Raw genomic sequence first — 23,581 nt, 5'->3', positions numbered from 1 at the left:
CTCGTGGCCAGCAGGGGGCGCTGCAGTGACTCTCGAGGCCAGCAGGGGGCGCTGCGGTCCCGGGGCAGGACCTTCCCAGGCGGTGATGGCACAGAAAGTGACCCGGCGGGGACAGCCCTGGCCCCAGGCAGCACCGCCCGCGCTGGCTCCGGGCTCCGGGCGGCAGGGGAGCAGGGAGGAGCAGGCAGGCTTTGGTGGCAGAGCTGAAAACCCCAGGGCAGCAATACCCGGGGCAGCCACACTCACTCTGTCACCCATGTGGCTGCTCCTCGATGGAAGGGGAAGGGGAAGGGGAAGGGGAAGGGGAAGGGAAAGGGGAAGGGGAAGGGGAAGGGGAAGGGGAAGGGGAAGGGGAAGGGGAAGGGGAAGGGGAAGGGGAAGGGGCAGCCCCACTCCCACAGGGTCCCTCCTGACCTCACACCTCTGGCAATATCCCCCTGAGCCACAGAAGGTCCGGGGGCAGCAGTGACAATTCCTGGCACAAACAGCCATGAGATACCCCGATCACCATGAACCACCCCCCAAGAGAGGGTTGGGGCTGATGGGATTTGGTGTTGGATCCGTTGGGATTTTGGATTGGATCCAATTGGATTTGGACTTGGATCCACTGGGATTTGGGGTTGGATCTGACGGGATTTGGGGCAAAAAGGACAAATTCTGGGTGAAAACCACTAAGATCCTAACAGATCACAAGGGAAGGAAGCTCCTCCCAGTCATTCCTCAACTGCCCTGAACCAGAGGCATTTACTGATTGCTCCTGGAAATTCCTGGAGATTCCCAGAAATTCTGAGCTACTCCAGAGGTGCTTCAAGCACCAGACAGAAGTTCTGGTTGTTTTTCCTCATTGTCTTTGGCCTCACGGGGCTGGGTGGGGCTCCTAGGGATTGGGATCCTCGGGAATGCTGGAGTCAGAGCTGGATGCTGACAGCACAGTGATCACTGGTGTTTGGAAGCTACAGGGATCCCGAGGATGGATTCGCTTGGATTTCTCCTTCTTCTTCGCCTCTTCCCTGTCTCCTCCACCTCCTCCTCCAGCGCACTGAGTTTTGGCTGTACGCATCCAGCGCTGTCTCCCAGAGCGACCCTGGTGCTGTCCGGCCTTTGGAATCTCGGCATGATCCCTGGATGGATCCAATGGGAAAGGTCATCCTGAGCTGGGGGACACCGGATTGTCCCCAAGCTTTCAGTCTCACCTGTCCGGGGACTTTTCCAACTTCTTCTGCTCAGTTTCCGACTTTTCTGACTTTTCCGGCTTTTCTTTCATCCCTCCAGATTCTGACTTTTCCCACTTCTGCTTTTTCCCCAAGTCAGTTTCCAACTTTCCTGATTTCTCCTTCCTCCCCAATTCCGTTTCTGACTTGTTTTTCCCCAGTTCAATTTCTGACTTTCCCAACTTTCCTTTTCTCCCCAGTTCAGCTTCCGATTTTCCCAATTTTTCCTTCCTCCCCAATTCTGATTCTGACTTTCCCAGCTTTTCTTTTCTCCTCTCTTCAGCTTCAGCCTTTCCCAGTTTTTCCTTCCTCACCAGTTCTGATTCTGACTTTCCCAGCTTTTCTTTTCTCCCCAGTTCAGTTTCCAACTTTCCCAATTGTTCCTTCCTCCCCAATTCAGTTTCCAACTTTCCCAACTTTTCTTTTCTCCCCAGTTCAGTTTCTGATTTTCCCAATTTTTCCTTCCTTCCCAGTTCAGTTTCTAACTTCTTTTTCCCCAGTTCGGCTTCTGACTTTCCTGACTTTTTCTCCTTCTTCCCCAGTTCAGTTTCCAACTTCTTCTCTTTCCCCTTCTTCCTCTGGGTTTTCTGGTTTTCTGGAGTCTCTTCCTCACGTTGTTCCTCTGCTCCTGATATCCCAAAAGCTGCCTCTGGAACCAGGAAGGAGAAGCCAAGTTGGAGGTGACATCACTTGTCCCATTTCTTCCCTTTATTTCCACATTTCTTCCCCTTTCCCCCCTCCCCCTGTTCCACTGCTCTTTCCCCATTTCTTTGCTTTTTCCCTAATTTCTTTGCCCTTTTACTCTCATTCCCCCTTTGCCCATCCCTCATTTTTTTCTATTTTCATTTTTCCTTGATTTTTCCCCAATTTCTTTCCTTTCTCCTGTCTCTTTGCTTTATTATCCCCAAAATTTCCCATTTTCCTCATTTTTGCTATTTTCCCTCTTTTCTTTGATTTTCCACAATTTCTTTCCTTTGCCTCCACTTTTCTTTATTAACCCAATCAATTTCCATTTTCCCTATTTTTTTCTATTTCCCCCTTTCCTTGACTCCCCCTTTTTTTTTTGCTTTATTATCCCAAAAATTCCCATTTCGCCCATTTTTTGCTATTTTCTCTTTTTTCTTGCTTTTCCCCCTATTTCTTTCCCCCCATTCCTTTACTGTATTATGCCAATTAATTCCCATTTTCTCAAAAATTTTTTTTGCTATTTCATCTTTTTTTTTTCCTTTTTCTCCATTTCTTTGCATTTCCCCCATTTTTTAAAATTTTACCTTTTCCATCTCTCCCAATTTTCCTGCCTTTCCCATCTTTCCTGATCTGTGGCCCCAATTCCTGCCTGGGCTGTGGGATCTCCTTGGGGAGGTTCTGGAGGCTCTGGAGCAGCAGCACCCTTGGAAGTGGTGCCTGGACCATTTCCCTCTGGAACCTGGGGAGGGAACTCCAGATCACCCCAGAATCACCCTGGAATCACCATGGTTTTCCCCAAATCCAAGAGATTTCCCTCTCGATTCACCACATTTTCCTTAATCCACCTTGTTTTTTCCCAAATCCACCATAGTTTTCTCTAAATCCACCACAGTTTTCCCTAAATCTACCACATTTTCCCAAATTGACCTTGTTTTCTTCCCTAAAATTGACCACATTTTCCCAAATCCATGTTGTTTTTTCCTTAATCCACCCCATTTCTCAGAAATCCACCGTAGTTTTCCCCAAATCCACCCCATTTTTCCCAAATCCACCATTTCCCCCAAAATCCACTTGGTTTTTCTCCCCAAATCTACCAAATTTTTCACAAATCCCCCAAGTTTTCCCCAAATCAATGATGCTTTTCCCAAATCCACCATAGTTCTCCCCCAAATCCACCCTGCTTTTCCCCAAAGCCACCATGTTTTTCCCAAATTCCCTATTATCCCCAAATCCATCATATTTTCCCCAAATCCACCTTGTTTTTCTCTAAATCCAACACATTTTCCTTAATATACTTTGTTTTTCCCCAAATCCACCATGTTTTTTCCCAAAATCCCCTTTTTTCCCCCCAAATCCACCATGATTTTCCCAAATCCATCTTATTTTCCACAAATCCCTTGTTTTCCCCAAATCCACCCCATTTGCCCAAACCCACATTTTCCCCCAATCCCCTGTTTTCCCCCAAATCTACCATATCTTCCCAAAATCCCCCATTTTCCCCAAATCCACCATATTTTCCCAAAATCCACCATCCCCCAGACCCACCCAGTGCAGGATTCCAGCCCCCTAAATCCATGGAATCCTGGAGCAGGTTGGGTCAGACCCTGTTCCGGTCCCACCCCGGTGTCCCCCCATTCCCAGAGCCCCAGGATCACCCCAGACACACTCGGGGAAGATGATGACAGAGCCAGACGAGGTCAGGGCAGCCACAGGGACCTCCCGGGGCACCACCATGTCCAGGAGCTCTGGGATCTGCAGCGGAGGAGAACAGGGATGGGACCTTCTCCATGGGGATGAGGAACTCAGCATTAGAAGGCCCCAGAGATGGTGGGATCATCATGCATGAGGAACTCAGCATTGGAGGAGCCCCAAGATAGCTGGAGTTTCCTACCATGGATGAAGGCCTCAGAGATGGAAGACCCCAAAGATGAGAAACCCAATGTTGGAGGAGCCCAAAGAGCACCCCAAAGATGGTGGGACCTCCTTAACATGGATGAGGGAATGTTGGAGGAGTCCAAAGATGGTGGGATCTTCTCCCCATGGATGAGGAACTCAGCGCTTCAGAAGCCCAAAGAGGACCTCAAGGATGTTGGGACTTTCTCCGTGTGGATGAGGAGGTAGTGAAGCATTGCAAAAATGGTGGAATTTCCTCAACATGGCCAAGAGACTTGAGGACCCCAAAGATGGTGGGATCTTCCCCCCATGGATGAGGGAATTTTGAAGGACCACCCCACTCCCCTCCCCACATCCCCTCAAGCCCCTCACCTTGAACACTCCCTTCTGCAGGTTCTTCTTCCCAGTCACTGCCTCCAGGAAGCTGTGGTAGAACCTCATCCGGACCTTGCGCCGCTCCACCAGCAGCACTCCGATGTCCCTCAGGGTCAAGGCCACATCCTCACCTGTCCCCAAGCACCGCGACAGGAGGGACATGGTGGCCTGGAGGGCACCCTGCACCCTGCGCCAGGGCAGCCCAAGCGCCGTTGCCACTGCAAATGTGTGGAGGGGATCCAGGTTCCCTGGGAGGACATGCAAAATGGGGGTTGGGGTGTCTTTGATGGCGTTTGGGGTTTTCTCATGGGGTTTTTGGAGTTTCTCAAGGTTTTATGGGGTCTTGTTGTGGTTTTTGGGGTCTTCTTGGGGGTTTTGGGAGGCTTCTTGTGATTTTATGGGATTTTCTCATGCTTTTATGGTGTCTTCTCATGGGTTTTGAGGTCCTCTCATGGTTATTTGGAGTCTTCTCAGGGTGTTTGGTGGTCGTCTTCTGGTTCTATGAGGTGTCCTTGTGAGTTTTGGGGTCTCCTCATGGGTTTTTGGGGTCTCGCTGTGTTTTCTTTTTTGATCTTGTCATGTATTTTTGCTTTCTCAGCAGGTCCTTTTGGGGTCTCCTCATGTTTTATTTTGGGTTTCCTCATGATTTTTTGGTTTCTCCTCACATCTTTCAACCTCAAACTCTCCATTTCCCACCCCATTCCTCAACCCTCCCACTCCAGCCATGTCCATCCCAAAATCCTCCCCTCTCACCAGGCAGGAATTCCCAGTCATCCATCAAATTGTGCCCCTGGACCAAATTCCTGGCTGGGCAAAAAATCGGCCTCCGCGTTGTCACCTCCATGTCCCCAACCCGTGCCTGCCAGGGCACCACAGCCAGGGTACCGAGGGTCGGGATCCGCACCCCCTGCAACTGCAGCTTTTGGGGTTTGGGGATCTGCAGCCCCTGCAAGTGGAATTTTGGGATTTTGGGATCTGCACCCCCTTGAAGCAGAATTTTGGGATTTTGGGATGAGCCAGAGGTGGCCTTGACCCCCGGGAGGGGACATGGGGGCAAGTCCAAGGTGACCTTTCTCTGCGGCAGGAGCTGGTCCAGGACAAAGTCAGCCACTGCATCCCAAATTTCCTTCCGCTCTGGGAATTGAGGGAAACTGAGTCAGGATCCTGACAGATCCCAACATTCATGGGGGTCCAGGGGGTGCCAGTACCTTCAGGGGTGGTGGCTAAGGCCACCTCTGTCCAACCCCAGAGTTTGACCTTGGTCCTCCTGGTGGTGGGAGGGCAGAAGCTCATTCTGCACTCCCTCGGGATTTGGGATTGGGATGTGGAATCGGGATGTGGAGTCTGGGATGTCCCACCACCAGACTGGCTCCCATTGTGTCCCCAGGACACTCTGTGACACCACTGGTGATACCAGTGGTGGCACTGTGACCTCAATGGGACCTCTGTGATGTCATGGTGACACCATAGGGACAGAGGCTGGGATATGGGGATGGGGGAGGAGGGGGGAATGTGGGATGGAACATGGAATGGGGGACATGGAATGGGGGACATGGGGGCTGTGGGATGGGGGTTGTGGGGAGGGACATGGGGGGTGTGGGACAAATGAGATGGGACATGGAATTGAGGGCAGGGGATGGGGGATATGGGGGATTTGGGATGGGAAACATGGAATTGGGACAGGGGGATATGGGGGGTGGGGGATGGAGGATGTGGGATGTGGAAGAAGAAGGACACAGGGGAACAGACATGGAAGGGGGATGTGGGATGGGGGCATGGAATGGCAGACAAGGGGCATGTGGGAGATGGGACATGGAATGGGGACATGGGGGAAGGAGATGGGACATGGAATGGCGTCCACAGGACAGGCACAGGGAATGGGGAACATGAGAGATGTGGGGGACATGGAATGGGGGAATGGGATGAGGGACATGTGTGACTTGGGGGATGGGGGAGATGAAATGGTGGACATGGAGTGGGGACTTGGGGGATGTGGGATGGGGGACAAGGGAGACATGGGGGACATGTGAAACATGGGAAAAATGGGATCCATGGAAAGTGGACACGTGTCATGGTTTGACCCTGGCCAAATGCCAGGCACCCATGACATCTACTCACTCGCACTCCCCTGTCACAGCTGGGCAGAGGAGAGGAACAAAAGTTAATACACACAGGGCTCATGAGTTGAGATAAGGACTGGGAGATGCTGCTGTGGCTAGCACAGTTTTTCCCATGAGAAGTTTTCTTGTGTTTTGTAAATAAAGATAAAGTTTGGATGTTTTGGAACAGTGTCCCAGAACTTGGGCAGTGCAGGCCTGGCCAATCAGGCCTGGGGAAAGGCTTCTGACTGACCAATCTGGGTGACTTTTGAGAACTCTATAAATGTGATGAAATCAAAACAATAAAGGTCATTCCTTCTTGCCACTGAGAACTGATGCATTCATTACTCTGCTAGCTGCTCAACAGCGACATGCTCCAAGGACAGAACAGGCTCCTCTTAAAGTTACAAAGTGAAATTTATTGCTAACAGAGTCTAAGCACAGCCCCTGGAGATCCATGGGGATGCAGAGATCCACCTGCAGCTCCTGGAGATCCATGGGGATGCAGAGATCCACCTGCAGCCCATGGAGGAGGAGCCCAGGCCGGAGCAGGGGGATGCCTGGGAGGAGGCTGTGACCCCTGCAGAGAGGGGCTCTGCTGCCCAGCTGGAGCAGCCTGTCCTTGAAGGACTGACCCCGTAGGAGAGTGACCCACGCTGCAGCAGCTTTGGGGGACTGTTGCCCATGGCATGGACTCACGTTGCAGCAGTTCACAGGGAGCTGCTGCTGGTGAGATGAACTCACATTGGAGAAGTTCCTGGAGAACTCTCCCGTGGGAGGAACCCCACAGTGCAGCAGGGGAACAACTCCTCTCCTTGAGCAGTGGGAGAAATCTCAGATGATGAACTGACCAGAACTGACCATTCCTGTCTCCCTGCTCTGCTGGGGGAGGAGATACAGCTGGGCAGGAGGGAGAGGTGGGGGGAAGGCACTTTTAAGGCTTTATTTTACTTGTCTTGCTCTGATCTTTTTCAGCAATAATTCAATTAATATCTCTAATTTGAGCCTGGTTTTCCCATGACCATATTTGATGAGGGATCTCTCCCTGTCCTTATCTCAACTCCTGAACCCCTCGTTCTATTTCCTCTCCCCTGTGCAGCTGCAGAGGGGAGTGAGAGAGAGGCTTTGATGGGTGCCTGGCATCCAGCCAGCATCAACACACTACACCCTGTATCTTGTACATGTCATGTATACCTGAAAAATGTTTTGAAGAGAAAAACACACTTATTTTTGAAGGGAAAAATATATTTATTATGTCTTTCAATCTTTGTAACATAACCTGGGGTTCTTTTGTTTGGTTTTGTTACTTCAGGCTTCAGACCCGTTAATTGCAGTCTAACTGAAGATGTGTTTCATGACATAGAACAGAAGAATCTACCACAGAGAATGAAGTGTCATGGTTTAAAATTAATCCTATTTGGTCTATGACTTGTGGTCCTTACAAACCCACTGTCCAAGGGCTAGGTTTGCAAGCTGGAGTGTGAAGCACAGGAAGTTTCTCTGGATAATGCTGCACCCCCATCTCTCCAGTGCAGAAATGGGCCAGAATCCAGCATTTTGAGTGTGATTTTGGGCTCCTGGCCGTGCCCCAAAGGAGAGACAGGATTTTCCCTGCTATGTCTGCCTGGAGCAGACAGAACAGGTGGGAAGTGTTTGCAGAGCCCCTGGGAGGGAATATTGGGGTTCCTGTCAGCAGGATCCTTGTGCAGCTCAGGCTGGGTGGGCAGCAGTTCCATCTGCAGCTTCCATGTGCTGCTCCAGCTGCTGCTGCTGGGGACTCTGAGGGAAGAGGCCATGGGAGGGATGGAAATGTTGCATGGACAACACCATGTCAATCCTTGCAAAAAGCCTTTCCAGTTTTCCCTTGGATCTGAGATTCCAGGGCCCACAGCTGGGCTTCAGAGTTCCACTGATTTTTATTTTTCAGGTTTTTGAGCAGAGCTCTGAATTGGGCATCTCTTGTCATTTTTACTGCTCTTCTTACCTGAAAAAGGGTCTCCAAGTCATCTCGTTCAGCATGAGCAGCTTAGCACCAGGAGCTGAAGGAGCTGAAGCCTTAGGCCAAAGGGCTGACCGAGAGGGGTCTTTTGCCCCAAAGTAATGCTGCTAATGTGGACCTAGCTGAATGCAGTAGATAAGAATCCTGGAATTCTAGAATCCTTTCTGTTGGAGAAGACCTCTGATCTTATCAAGTCCAGCTGTTCACCCAGCACTCTCAGCCCAGCACTAAACCACATCCCTGCAGTGCCAAGGCCTGACTAAGAGGCCTGACTGAGGCCTGAGCAACAGGCCCTGAGCCAAAGGTGACCTCTTGATGAACCTTCTAACCAAAGGTTATCTTTATATCCACTCATTACTGAAATATGCATGATCATTAGTGTTGTGATGGATGTATCCACTCTTTAGTGAAACATGTATTTACCTTTCTCTGTTTATAAGCTGGACAAAGCCATGAAATCTGACATCTGGCCTGGTTTGAGAGTATGGTGAAAGTCAACTCCCTTGGTTCCTCCTTGAGCCCTGGCCAGGCTCTGGGAGAAGCCAAGAGGAGGATGAAACCAGATGTTCCTGCACTAGCAGTGCTGTCAGTGTGTTTATTCAGCACTGTCACAGCTGGGCACTCTCCCAGCCAGGCTGGAAGCCTCACCTGTGGGTGGATGCACCTGCAGGAATTGCCAGTTGTTGGCAGTGGCTCTGCAGTCCTTGGCTGTGACAGCTTCCCCAGCTGATGAGGGGATCTGGGTGATGGTAAAGTCTGAGGGTAACTGGTGATGGATCTTTCTTCATCACTGCAGGCAATCTTTGATGATTGTGTGCATTGCTGAGCTTATCCTGTTGTGATTCTTTGCAAATGATTTTGTACATTGCTGAACTTATCCTTTTGTCATTCTCTGCAGTTTTGCATTTATATAAATTACACTGTTCCTTCAGTTGGTGTCTGTGTCTTTGGTCCTGACCTTGCCCACCATCAAAACAGGTCCCCTCCTGCCTCAGTGGTACCTGGGAAGACAAAAACCATCACTCCAAATGCTCCCCCTTCCTCCTTGTTCCCCCACTTTATACACTGAGTGTGATGTCCTATGATCTGGGATATCCCTGGGGTCAGTTGGGGTCACCTGTCCTGCCTGTGTCCCCTCCCAACCCCCATGGACCCCCAGCCCCTCCCCAGCATGGCCAGACGAGGGGCAGGAAAGGCTTGGCTCTGTGCAAGCTCAGCAAGAACAAAACCATCTCTGTGATCAACTCTGTGCTCAGCACAGCCCCAAACAGCCCCAGAGAGAGCCCTGGGAAGGAAATTCCCTCTGCCCCACCCAAACCAGCACCCCATGGCCATCCAACATCACCACGGCTCCAGGGGTTCCTTTCCATGGCCCAACCCTGGCCAGGGGACCTTGGGATGGTTGCCATGGCAGCCAGCTCTGGCACAGTGCAGTGTCCATGGCAACACAGCCCAGCCTGGCCCTGAGTGCAGGTGACAGTGACAATCCCCATCACAGCAGGTCCCATGAACCCAACCTCAGCAAAGTGTCTCCTGCAGGTTGTCCTGGCATTGGAGAGTAGAACAGGGCTTTGTGCTGGTTGCCATGGCAACCACTGTACCAATGATGCCCTGTGGTGGTTGCCATGGCAACCTCTGTCCCAATGATGCCCTATGGTGGTTGCCATGGCACCCGAGCCCAGCAGTGTCTCAGTGCAAGTGTCCCTGCCATCAGTCCCTCCAAGGGGTTTCCATGGCAACTGCCATGACAGGTGACCCAGGTGTCACATCCCAGTGCTGGTTGCCATGGAAACAGTCCCCAGCACTGACCCTTTCTGTCAGGCTGACCTGGCCTTTGGCCCTGGCACTGGGCTTTGCTGCTGGTTCCGTGGCGCCTGCCCAGCCAGCGCGGCACAGGGCAGGTGGCCATGGCACAAACCCCAGCCATGGATCCCCTGTGCCTCTGGGCAGTGACACCAGCCCTGAGCAATGGGCTGCTGCCGTGGGGTCAGTGAAGTGACCATGGCAACAGCCCCTTGCAGTGGCCCAGTGCAGGTTGGGATGAGAATCCACCCTCAGCCCTGGCCCAGGGCAGGGCTGCAGTGCCCTTCCCATCAGCCTGGCTGCACTGCAGCACTTCCAGGTCTCTCTGCATTTCCCTTCCCTCACTCTTGGCTCACTCACACACCTCCCAACAACCACTTGGTGCTTTGAGCCTCAGGGAGTTCAAAGCTTGTCTGTCCTTCAGCAGTTGGTCTAATTGTGCCTTCAGCCAACTCTTGATTTGTGTTTATTGTAGAACTTCCTGTGTGTCCAAAACATTCCTTGCAGAGTTCTGCCTGGCTTGGGGAAGGGGAACCTCCTTGGTGGCAGCTTGGGCTTAGCACACACTTGAGGAGAGTGTCTGTTTTCAGTGGGGAAACTTAGGAGTTTCAGACTGCTTAAAAAAAAAAAAAAGATGAAAACCCCTCTTTTCCTGAGTGCAGCCAGTTCTCCAAGCAAAGCAGCTCCCAGGTAAGTGAGGACAGAAAGGATGGGGTTGGGGAATGTGGAGCAAGGTTGTCCACACTGGGTCAGACCTCAGAATGCTGCATTCACCTCTTCTCTAAAGAGAAATGTAATAAAAGACACCCATTAAAATAGGAATGTATATTTCTTAGAAGCTCTTTGAACTATTTCTCCATAACTGTAGCAGAAAACCTTCCTAATGAACTGCACTAGACCAGGGGGAAATCAAGGCAGAGCCATGGTTTGTCAGGACTTGCTTGATCCTAATGAGCTCTGTGGTGCATTTGGTGCTGAGCCCTTGAGCCTCAGGGCAAACCTGAGAGGAGATTGCACAAACCTTTCCAGGAGTCAAAGGCAGAAGAAAAACCCAAAGTGTCTCCAAGCATTAATGGTTCCCACTGAGGTCCATCACCAACACAGGATCCTCCTGGACTCCTTGGAGGAGAGAACTGGAGGCCATGATTGCACAAAATCCTCTCAGAGACTCAGTGTAGAAAGGAAAATCCAAAGTACCTTAAAAATCCTTGAGTATCTGGAAGCATTAATGAGCTCTACTGAGTGTCAATATAAAGGCTCACAAGGGACTAATTAAAGCAGATATTGGAGGCCAGGATTGCACAAACTATTCATAAGAGTCAGTGTGGGAAGGAAAAAGAAAAGTATCTTAAAAAAACTGAAGTACCTTGAAGCATTAATGAGCTCCAATGAGAGTCATTACTAACAAGGGATCTCAAGGGACTAATTAAAGCAGATAATTGGAGGCCATGATTGCACAAAGCTCTCAGAGACTTCAAGGCAAAAGTAAAACTCAAAGTCCTTTGACAAACCTGCAGTCCCTGGGAGCATGAAGGAGCCCCCAGGGCCATTCCTGACCAAGGCTCCCCAGGGACTCCTTCCAGCAGATCCCTGAGGCCACTGGGATAGGGGGTAGGGGGGATGCTGAGGGCAGGACAAGGGGGTGACAGTGCCCAGCCTTGCTGGGGCTGTGCCAGGAGCCCCAGTGCCTCAGGACAAAGTGTCTCCTCACAGCTCTTGGTGGTACAGAAGCTGCTGTGCCCAAGGGCACCAAGAATTGGCTTCTGTTTGTCCCACCCTGTCATCACTGCCTCCAAATTCTTCCTCTCACTGGAACCTGGGGACACTTTCTCAGTCATGTCCCTCACTGGGACCCATTAAAACTTCAAGAAACATTCACATTTGATTCTAACTTTGAATTCATGAGAGGTTTTTGTAACTCCCTCCCAGGGACTGATGTCCAGGGCCTGAGCAACAAAGCCCCAAGAGGGTCATTAAAGTCCTTGTGCTGTTGCTGTGCTGCTGAGCTGGGCTGGGCTCCTGGCACAGAGGGAACTCCTGGCAACCAAGAAGAGCTTCAAAAAGACATTTCTCCTGATGAGCAGATTCTCTCCCAGCCCAGCAGGGCTGAGGGTGCTGCCTGCAGGTACCTGAGAGGAGTGAAGCAGAGAGAGGCTTAAAGCAACTGGAAGGACAATTCTGAGCTTATTCATGGAGAAATCTTCACAACGTCTGACACAGTAAGTCTCTGGCTGCAGGGATCTCCTAAAGCTGACACATGACAGCACTGATATGACTGTAAGGATGGCTCTGCTGGTGTTTCTGGTTTGGGAGAGGATGTGCTGCAGAGCTGGGCTGCCCTGGGCACCGTCAGAGGGACAGGGCAGGACAGCTGCTGCTGCCAGGGATGGCTGCAGGCTGGGAAGGTGGGGGTGCAGCCAGGGGTGCCCAGGGCTGTCCTGCAGAGCAGCTCCTGCAGCCCTGAGGGCTCTTTGCCAGGGCAGGGGATCTGCCAGCTGCCCTGAGCAGCAGAGCTCTTGTGTCCCCTGGCAGCCAGCACAGCCCTCAGCCCGGGGGCTCGGGGCCCTCAGTCCCCTCCTGGGCCGGCAGAGCAGCACCAGAGATGAAGGGCATCTCTCCTGCCATTGCCCATTCCCTGCTGACCAGGGCCTGAGGGCGACTGTCCTGCACTGCTGCTGCCTGCGAGGGGCTGTGCAGGGCTGGGCAGGGAAAGGCTTTTCCTCAGGGCTCGGCTGTCTCTCTCCTTGCCTTGCTCAGCTGCTCCTGGCATTGCTGACAGGCTCTCTGGCAATGGCAGTTGCAGCTGCAGGGTCAGGCGCAGCCCTTGGGGCTCCTCCTGTGCAGAGTGAGCACAGCAATGAGGTGTCCCAGCTCCCTCTGCCCTGGGCAGCTCTGGGCAGGGCAGGCTGGCAGGCTGGCAATGAAATGACTCTCCTCAAGCAGTTCCATGGCCAGGACCCTTGGTGTGTCCTAGGGGTGTCCATCCAAGCTGTGAGCTGCCTTCCAGGGGACACTGGGGGACAGGAGTGTCCTTGGCCAGCAGTGGGGCTGAGACTCTGAGAAAGGCTGAGCCATTTGGCTCTGCTGTGAGTCCCTCTGCTCTCAGCTGTGTCAGGGTGATTTTCAGGGGAACACAGTGAGTGCCCTTGATCTCAGAAAGGGCAGCTGGGAACAGATGGAGCAACAGAGCAGCTCCCCTCACCCTTCACTGAGTTACAGCCAATCCTCTTGCCTTGCACAGTTCTCTCTGTTCTCCCTGAGCACAGCAGGAAATCATCTCAAACTGCCTTTGGCTGTCACTGTTCCTTAGCCCTGGAACAGGAGATACTGCCAAGCTCCTCTGCCTTAGGGGCAGTTTGGTCTGACAAAGTCCAACCGAGGACTGGTCCCTGTCCCCCATTCCCATGACCCACTGCTGCAGAGCAGAGCTGACTCCTCGGTGTCCATGGGCAGAGCCACTGCTTGTCACAGCAACAGGGCCAGATCCCAGCAGAGCTCCAGGCATGGGGCTGGAGGAAGAGCTCTGAGAAAAGGGAAATTGGGTGACACAGAATGGCAGGGCTGGGAGCAAGGGCTTGGCCATTGCTCAGGAAAGTCTACCCTGACTTGTCACTGTCCTTTTCTCCTTGAACAGGTCCCCAAGTGCAGAGACAGAAAATGTCCAACAGCAGCTCCATCAGCCACTTCCTCCTCCTGCCATTCGCAGACACACGGCAGCTGCAGCTCCTGCACTTCTGCCTCTTCCTGGGCATCTCCCTGGCTGCCCTCCTGGCCAACAGCCTCATCATCAGCGCCGTAGCCTGGAACCACCGCCTGCACACCCCCATGTTCTTCTTCCTGCTCAACCTGGCCCTCACTGACCTGGGCTCCATCTGCACCACTGTCCCCAAAGCCATGCACAATTCCCTCTGGGACACCAGGGACATCTCTTACTCAGGATGTGCTGCACAGGTGTTTCTGCTTGTCTTCCTTCTTGGAACAGAGTTTTTCCTCCTCACCATCATGAGCTATGACCGCTATGTGTCCATCTGCAAACCCCTGCACTATGGGACCCTCCTGGGCAGCAGAGCTTGTGCCCACATGGCAGCAGCTGCCTGGGCCAGTGGCTTTCTCATTGCTCTGCTGCACACAGCCAATACATTTTCCCTGCCCCTGTGCCATGGCAATGCCCTGGGCCAGTTCTTCTGTGAAATCCCACAGATCCTCAAGCTCTCCTGCTCACACTCCAAACTTAGGGAACTTGGGCTTATTGTGGTTAGTGTCTTGTTACTTTTTGGGTGTTTCGTTTTCATTGTTTTCTCCTATGTGCAGATCTTCAGGGCTGTGCTGAGGATCCCCTCTGAGCAGAGACAGCACAAAGCCTTTTCCACGTGCCTCCCTCACCTGGCTGTGGTCTCCCTGTTTCTCAGTACTCTCATGTTTGCCTACATGAAGCCTCCTTCCATCTCCTCCCCATCCCTGGATCTGACACTGTCAGTTCTGTACTCAGTGGTGCCTCCATTACTGAACCCTCTGATCTACAGCCTGAGGAACCAGGTGCTCAAGGATGCCCTGAGGAAATTGGTAACTAGATGATGCTTTCCAGCAGCCACAGATGGCCTGCTTCCCTCTCTCAGTCATTCCCTCTGCATGTCATGACAGGGCAAGTCAATAAATAAATAAATTTTTATTTATTTGGTTTTCTCTCCTTTCTAGTTTTGATGATTTCATTTTTAAAAAATATTGTTTTTCATCCTGTGCTTCTCTATATTCTCACCATGTGTGACCCAAAGTCTTTGTATAAGGGAGGAGCCTCAAAATGTGTTTTCCTACAATAAATTGACCTGCAGCAACCTATTCTCTGAGGATGCATCCTCTTCAGAGCAGGAATGAACAGAAATGGGCACAGCTTTCTGGCTGCCCCAGCTTTGGGATGAGCCCTGGGCCTGGAGCAGAAACAGCTCCTGATGGCCACAAGGCCATGGCTGTTGTGCTGATCTGGGGAGATGGGATGGCAGGAGGGGCTGCAGAGCTCTCAGCATCTCCTGGACAGGAGAGCAGGGCACACAGGGAGCCTCCTTTTCCTTTGGCCAAGCACGCTCCCCCATGGCTGGGGCTGAGTCCTCTGGCAGCTCCAGCTGCTGCTGTGCCCTTCAGAGGGGCTGAGGCCGTGGGGCCACTGCCCAGAGCAGCCTGGCCTGAGCAGGGCTGTGGGGCCAGAGGCGGCTGGGCTGTGCTGGGGAGAGGCCCTTGGTGCTGCAGAGAGCTCAGGGCAGCTGGCAGAGCTTGGAGGGAGCTGGGCTGGGCTGAGAGAAGCTGCCAGAGAAACCAGCAGTGTCCATTTCAGCCTGTGTGAGTGTGCAGGGGCAGGACTGAGCCCAGGGCTTGTGGGGCAGAGGCAGGGCCTGGGAAAGGGCTGGAAAACAGGCAAGTGGCTGAGAGAGGAGGCTGCTCTGTGCCCTTGGTGGCTGGAGGAGGGAAATGCAGAGCTGCTGTGGGATGGGGAGGGGGATTGCATTCCAGCAGACACTGATGAGGGGCTGAGGGACTCAAGGGCTCCTTGGCCTGAGTCTGTCCTGGTGTGGTGGTTTTGATTGGCCCAAAACATCAGCGAAGTGTTTTTAACATCTAGGAGAAATTTGGGCCCCTCAGAAGCTGTTCTAGTAGGCCTGGGGAGGTGTCTGAGGGGTGGGGTGTGGCACAAAGATGGCTCCTGTGTGTCCTGAGTGCAAGTTCTGGAAGTTTTTACATCAAGTCCAGCAGAGCCAATCTCTGATGGCTCTGAAGGTGATGGACATGCTGCTGGCCAAGTTTGGGCCAATTGGAGGTGCTGGTTACGCCTCTGTGAAAACATATTTAAGAAAAAGTCAAAACAAAGCAGGCACGCACTTCTTTCACTTTGTAGTTGGAGGAGGAGGAGGTGGAGGTGAAAATATGTGAGGGAGAACAGCATGGAGAGTGCCAAGGTCAGTGAAGAAGGGGGGAGAAAGAGGTGCTCCAGTGCTTCCGGCACCAGAGCTGAAACTTTCTGCTAGCCGTGGTGGAAGCTATGGGGGAGCCAGAAATTCCTCCTGCAGCCCATGGAGTCCACAAGGATGCAGAAATCCACCCAACAGCTCTCTCCAGAGGAGGAGGTGGATGCCTGGAAAAGACTGTGAACCAGTGTCAGTCTCATCTAAGAGTTAAAACTGCAAAGGCCTTGACTGAGAGAGATAGGCCTTGCTCCTGGCATGGAAGCAGCCTGGCCTCAGCTCGAGAGAGTCTGCACAGCACCTTATGGACAAAAAGACTCATGTTGCAGCAAAAATTTGGGCGGGATGTTGCTCATGAGATTGGACCCACACCAAAGAAGTTCCTAGAGGACTGTCTCTCGTGGGAAGGACCCCTGGCTAAGTAGAGAACCTCTTTTCCTGATTGGACTGACCAGAGGACCCCTCAACCTGCCCCCTGTCTGTGTTGCTGGTTTGGAAAGAGGGAAGGGGGGGGTGAGTGCAGAGACTGCTTCTTAAGAGGGTGGGGGTGAGAGCAGAAAACTGTCTGAAGAGAGAGAGAAACAAGTAGAGATAAAGAGTATTTGTAGTAGAAGAATTGTGGTGATGAGTAAATTTGAGAATCTGCTCTGTGGACTGAAAAGAGACCCCACACACTGCCCCCCCCCCACCTGGCTTGTGGATTGTAAAGGAGGAAAGGGGGTGAATACTATAGGTTCGTAAGAGGGAGGGGGGGAGTGAACAAAATAATGTATGAAAAGTTTATTTTTGCCTGCATTTATCCTCCAATTCTGTTAGGTAATTAAACACTTTTTGCAACTTTAAGCTTGAAGCCTGTTTGCCCTTTTTCGTGCGTCCTCCTGGCAAGGGTCCTGTCTCAAACCCACGACACCTGGAAAAGTCTCTCAGGTCTCTGTGCCCATGAAGGGCTCCAAGGAGAGGAGATCTCATTTTGGCAGGACCTCATGGCATCCCAGAGTGACAAATGGCAGTGTCTGCCCCTGCAGGGGACTCCTCCTGGACATGCCACAGGCTGGGAGCAAAAGCAGCATGACCCCCTTCTGCATAGAACACTGACAGCTTTGCCAATAGGGCATAATTCAAGCTATTTTACACCTAGTCCAGGCACAGCATACTGACAAAACACCCTAATCTTGTTTACATCTATAATAGAAACCTCTTTTTAAAATTGGTTTAATACAGTAATCCATTGTGAATGGTAGGTTTGACCACCACAGATGCTGCTGGGATGTTGCACAGAGCTGAGGGAAGAGCTGTGATGGTTATTAAATTGTATCCTGTTCAACTTTATTGTGGGCAAAAAACTTTTCTTTGCCTCCAAGTTTTACCTGTTCCTGGACCCCAAAGGACACAAACCTGACCACTTGTGGTTCCCACTGCAGTGGTTGCACTTGCACCTCCCTCCATCCCCAGAGCAGAGCTCCCTTGTCCCACAAAGTCCCTGGTGTTATAAATTATGAGCCATGCCGATTAAATTAATTAGATTTATTAGCAAGCGGCAGCAAACAAATACAGATCTGGACATGTCTCATAGCCTTTTGCTCTGCATTGACATGCGCTTCCCCCCTCTCTCAGTCTCAATTATATATTCTCCAGATCTTGTGACTTTCAAATCTCGTGCATGCGCAGTTTGTTTGCTTTCTGGTTGTTGTGAGGTAAAAGGTGCACTAGATGGCTTTCTTCGTGCTTCTTGCGTTATTGGGTAGGTGGTACACAATACAATTCACTGACTAAAGATGTGATTAACAAAACACAAAGCTGTTTATCACACCTGGCAATGGAGGGATGAAGCAAACAGGACAGGCTGTGGGGATCAGGGCCAGGGCACGGCCAGGGATTTGGTGTGGTTGTGACCCCAGGGCAGGACGCTGCCCTTGGCCTTGGTGAACCTCATCCAATTGTCCTGGGCCCATGGCTGCAGCCTGTCCAGATCCCTCTGCAGAGCTTCCTGCCCTCCAGCACAGCCACACTCCCACCCAGCTTGGGGTCACCTGGCAACTGACTGAGGGTGCCCTCGGTGCCTCATCCAGATCAGCAATAAAGAGATTTTACTGAAGTAGCCTTAGTCCTGAGCCTTGGGGACACCCCTGGCTGTGACTGCATTGCCCAGCACTCCTTGGGCTGGACTTCTGTCTTTTATGGAGCTCTGCATTCCCTTGCTACTGTTTGCTGACAATAGATGAACATCCCTCTGTGTCTCAGGCAGCTCCTTCTCCAAGGAAAGCAGCTGGGAGTTTGTGCCAAGGAGCTGAAAGCTGCAGGTGCAGCCTGGAGTGGAGGAAGCTGAGATTTGCACAAGGCTGCTCTGAGTCCCAGGGCTTGGATGAGGGAAATGGTGGGGTGGGGGTTAGGGACAGAGTCTGATTGATTGTCAGGCATGAAGGGTCTTAATTTCATGTCCATTCAGATTGCATTAGGAGGTACTGTGGATCCAATTGGAGATTGCTGATATCAATCTATAAAAAGGAAAAGAAAACTGAACAGGGCAAAATAATTCTCTCTGAATTGTTTTAAATACAGTATATTCACTGCCAATAGACGTCTGAAACCTGTATAATTAACCACAAAACAATTGAAAACTGAAATTATTCCCAGGAGCTTGTCTGGTTAGGGTGTTTTGAAATGTTAATGAGCCTTTGGCACTGAATTCCTGAAGTGATGAGCTGAAGGCTGAAAAAGCCTCTGGAGAAGTAAAATTCTTCAGCAACCTCCAAGTTGCTGAGGATGTCAGCAACCCCCACTGAGGCCATCCCTGCCAAGAGACCATGGGGGCAATGAGCAGCCAAGGAGAGCATCCCTGGGCTGGGGAAGCAGAACTCAGAAGCACCAGCGGCTCCAGGTGGGAAATGGACTCTGCAATGTGGCTGTGAAAGCCCTGCCTGGGCTTGGCCAAGCAGGACAGCCAAGGCCTGACCCCCATGCCCTGGCAATGGGGATTGGTGGCCTCACAGGATGCTCGTGGCTCTCCTGGAGCAGTGGGATGTGGGGTGTGGGATGGTGAGGGCAGGAGAGCAGCAGGAGCCCTGCAAAGCCCTGTGGGCTGGGGGAGGAGGCCACAAGCCCTGGGGCTGCAAGGAACTGGTGTCTTCTCATGGGCCTCAGTGGCAGGGACAGCAGCCACAGCCAGGGGACACAAATGTCATTGCTGCTGGCAGGGGGTGGTCCCAGCCCCACAAAGGCCTTTGGTCACCCCACTGCAGCTCTCCTCCCCTGGCCTAGGCCTGTGCTGCTTCCCTTGCAGACTTTACCCACTGCCCCATTTCCCCACCTCCCTCTGACCCTGGGAGCTCCCAAAGCTTTCCTCATGTCCCTCTGTCTTCCCTTGTTGGTGCTTCAAACAAAAAGCTGTGTTTGGCTGAGGAATGGCCAATTCCTGTGGGATTCCCAACTCCTGCCTTCTTCCCACACCCTGCTAAAGCTCCTGTGGCTCCCGAGCTGTCCCAGGCACAGCCTTGCTGGAATCTGCTCCTTCTCTCCATCTCCCAGCACTGAAATCCATGTCCCATCTGCAGCCCTGCAGAGCAGCCCAGCCCTGTCTGGCCCTGCAGCAGGAACTGGAGGCACTGGAGGTCAGGGACAGCAACTGGCTCTGGAATGCTCAGGAGATGCTCAGCTTGGGCAGCTCCTGCAGCCCCAGGGCCAGCCCTGCTGCCCAGGACAGCAGCAGAGTTGGCCCTGGGGCTCCTCAGGCAGCTCCTGGTACCCCAGAGACAGAATCACAGGATAAAACTTGTTGGAAAAGACCTTTGAGGCCATCAGGTCCAACCTGTGACCTTACACCAGCTTGTCACCCAGACCATGGCACCAAGTGCCACATCCAATCTTTCCTTAACCAGCTCCAGGTGTCACTGAATCAGCAGGAAAAAAATACAAAAACCCTCCAACAACATTTTAATGTTAGAGAGTCAAGGCATTACTTTATTATCTGGCCAGGATGTTGTTCTGGCCAGGATGTACCACAGAAATCATCTCATCCACACACAGCCCGGCTGTGCAGAGAGAATCATTCCATGATACAACTTTTGCTCGATTTTTCAGTTATTTTATACAGTAAAAATACATAGGAAAGCATTGGGTCAGTGTTCATTGGTCTAAAGTTGAGCAAACCCGCAATATTCAGTTTCCCATTGGATCTAAATCTCCTCACCTCTGATGCTGATTAGATTCTTCATTCTTCAGTTTTTCTCATCAGTCCTTTTTCCAGGCCAGGATGTCTTCAGCCCTGCTGGAGGTGCTCTGGGGTAGCTGTTTGTGATATCCACCATGTCCTGTTGATAACCACAATGTCCCAGAGGATGTTCTGTTCATAGTCTTTATCTCTCTGGTTATCTCTGGGGTCACTCCCAATCTGTTGATATGCTGAGTCCACCAGACCTCATCTGGCAGAACAATGTCCTGAAAGAAACCTAAAATTCCTTTTCTCAGGGTAAAGACAAACAAAACCTTTGACTAAAGTTATACAAAATTTTTAACCTGATATGTATTCCAACAACACCAAAGAGCCCCTGGGCACACAGTGACATCAGCGACCAGCACAGGTGACAATTGCAGCAGAATGGATTGCTGCACAGGTCACTGAGGGGACAGGGTGACGTCATCAGAGTAATGTCTTCAGAGTGACATCAGTGACGTCATCAGAGTGACATCATCAGCGATCAGCACAGGTGACAATTGCAGTGGAATGGATTGCTGTAGGTCACTGAGAGGGGACAGGGTGACATCAGGGTGGCATCGGGGTAGCATCAGGTGGCATCAAAATGGCACCAAAGTGGAGGAAAACAGTGTTAAAGTGACAAAAAATGGCACCAAATGGCATCAAAATGGCATCAAATGGCATTGAAGTTACACCAAATGGCAGTAAATGGCACTAAATGACACCAGAGTGGCACTAAATGGCACTAAATGACACCACAGTGACACTAAATGGCACCAAAGTGGCACTAAATGGCAACAAATGGCAAAAAATTACACTAAAGTGACATTAAATGGCACTAAATGGCACTCAAGTGGCACAAAGTGACATTAAGTGCACTAAATGGCATTAAATGGCTCTAAATGGCATTAAAGTGACATCAAATGGCACTAAATGGTGTCAAAGTGGCGTTAAATGGCACTAAATGGCACCAAAGTGACACCAAATGGCACCTGAGTGACACCAAATGGCACTAAATGACACCAAGCAGCCCCTGGGCACACAGTGACATCACCGACCAGCACAGGTGACAATGACTGCAGAACGGATTGCTGCAGGTCAGTGAGGAGACAGCAGGTGACATCAAAATGGCACAAAAATGGGGAAAAATGGCATTGAAGTGACAAAAAATTGCATTAAAGTGACCAAAAATGGCACCAAATGGGACTAAAGTGACACTAAATGGCACCAAAGTGGGACAAAGTGGCATTGAAGTGGCAAAAAACAGCAACAAAGTGGCAAGAAATGGCACTAAATGGCATCAAAATAGCATCAAAAGGCACCAAGTTTGCACCAAATGGCATTAAACGGATCAAAATGCATTATGTTTTTAAAAATTGCATTAAAGTGACAAAAATGGTATAAAAGTAGCAAAAATGGCCCCAAATGGGACCAAAGTGACATTAAATGGCACTAAATTAGCACTAAATGGAACTGAAGTGACACCAGGTGTTATTAAATGGCACCAAAATGGCACTGAATGGCACCAGAGTGACACCAGGGGTCATCAAGTGACACCAAATGGCACTAAGTGGCATTACAATGACACTAAATGGCACCAAGTGACACAAAGTGGCACTAAATGGCACCAAAATGGCACTAAATTGCACTAAAGGGCAGCAAAGTGGCAAAAAATGGCACTAAATGGCAGCAAATGGCATCAAATGGCACCAAATGGGAACAAAGTGACACTGAATGGCACTGAAATGGCACTTGATGGCATTAAATGACACTAAATGGCATTAAAGTGACACTACATGGCACCAGATGGCGCCAAAGTGACACTAAATGGCATTAAATGTCACCAGAGTGGCACTAAATGGCACTAAAAGTCACTAAAGGGACACTAAATGACACCAAATGGCACCAAATTGTCACCAAATGCCACTAGAAGTCACCAAATGGCATCAAATTGTCACTAAATGGCTCCAAAGTTCCATCAAAGTGACACCAAAGTGTCCCAAACACCCCCAATGTCCCCAAATGTCCCCTTTCTCTCCAAAATTCCCCAATTTCCACCTAAAACTCTCCAATTTCCCCCAAATATTCCCAATTTTTCCCTAATTTATTCTCATTTTACCCCCAATTTCTCCAATTTATTCTCATTTCCCCCCAAAAAAACCCCAAATTTTCCTCATTTTTCCCCATTCTATTTGCATTTTTCCCCATTTCCCCCAAATTCGCCCCCAAATTTACCCAAATTTTCTCCAAAATTCCCCAAAATTTTGCCTCAAAATTGCCCAGTCTCTCAAATATTCTGCACTTCCCCCAAATTTTCCCAAAAAATTCCCCCCAATTTTTCTCAGAATTTTCCTTCAAAATTCCCCCAAACTTTCCCAATTTTTTCCAAAGTTTTCTCCCAAACTTCTCCAAAATTTCCCTCCAAATTCCCAAAATTTCCCCAATTTTTCCCCCAAACTTCCCTAAAATTTTCCCCAAACTTCCTTGAAATTTCCCAAATTTTCCCCAAAATTTCCCCCAAATTTTCCCAAAATTTCCCAGAACTTTCTTTAAAAAATCCCCAAACTTCCCGCATTTTCCCCCCAAAATTTTCACCCAAACTTCCCCAAAAATTCCCCAAATTTCCCCAAAACTTTCCCAAAACTTCTCCAAAATTTCCCCCAAATTTCCCCAAAAATTTCCTTCAATTTTTCCTATTTCTCTCTGAAATTTCCCCCAAACTTCCCCCAAATTTCCCCAATTTCCCTCAAATTTCACCCCAATTTTCCCCCAAATTTCCCATCAAATTTCCCCCATATTTGTCCAAATTTTCCCCAATTTTCCCCCAAATTTTCCTAAAATGTCCCCAATTTCTCCCAAGTTTTTTCCCACATTTCTCCCAAATTTCCTCAATTCTCAAATTTTCCCAGAATTTTTCTCTGAACTTCCCCCTCAATTTCCCCATTTTTTCCCCAAAATTTTCTCCCAAACTTCCCCAACATTTTCCCGCAATTCCCCAAAATTTCCCCAATTTTCCCTCAATTTCCCCCAAGTTTGCTCCCAAATTTCCCCAGAAATTCCCCAAAATTTCCCTCAAATTTTCCCAACATTTCCCCCCAAACTTTCCCCCATTTTCCCCAAAAATTTCCCCCATTCTCCCCCTATGGAATGTGGAATGGGGGACATGGAATGGGGACATGGGGGCTGTGGGATGGGGTTGTGGGGAGGGACATGGGGGTGTGGGACAAATGAGATGGGACATGGAATTGAGGACAGGGGATGGGGGATATGGGGGATCTGAGATGGGAAACATGGAATTGGGACAGGGGGATATGGGGGGTGGGGGATGGAGGATGTGGGATGTGGAGCAAGAGGGACACAGGGGAACAGAC

At 50.7% G+C, this 23,581-nt stretch overlaps 1 pseudogene; it reads left to right on the top strand.

The window, feature by feature from the left end:
• The first annotated feature begins 13,687 nt into the window (after window positions 1–13,687).
• LOC146421935 (olfactory receptor 14A16-like) lies at window positions 13,688–14,705 on the top strand (annotated as a pseudogene).
• The last annotated feature ends 8,876 nt before the right edge of the window (window positions 14,706–23,581 follow it).

The sequence above is a fragment of the Lichenostomus cassidix genome, unplaced genomic scaffold (genome assembly GCF_008360975.1).
Source record: "Lichenostomus cassidix isolate B80296 unplaced genomic scaffold, HeHo_3.0 HiC_scaffold_46, whole genome shotgun sequence".
NCBI lineage: Eukaryota > Metazoa > Chordata > Aves > Passeriformes > Meliphagidae > Lichenostomus > Lichenostomus cassidix.
Note: the sequence above shows the minus strand (reverse complement) of the source record. Positions and strands in the feature narration are given on the sequence as shown.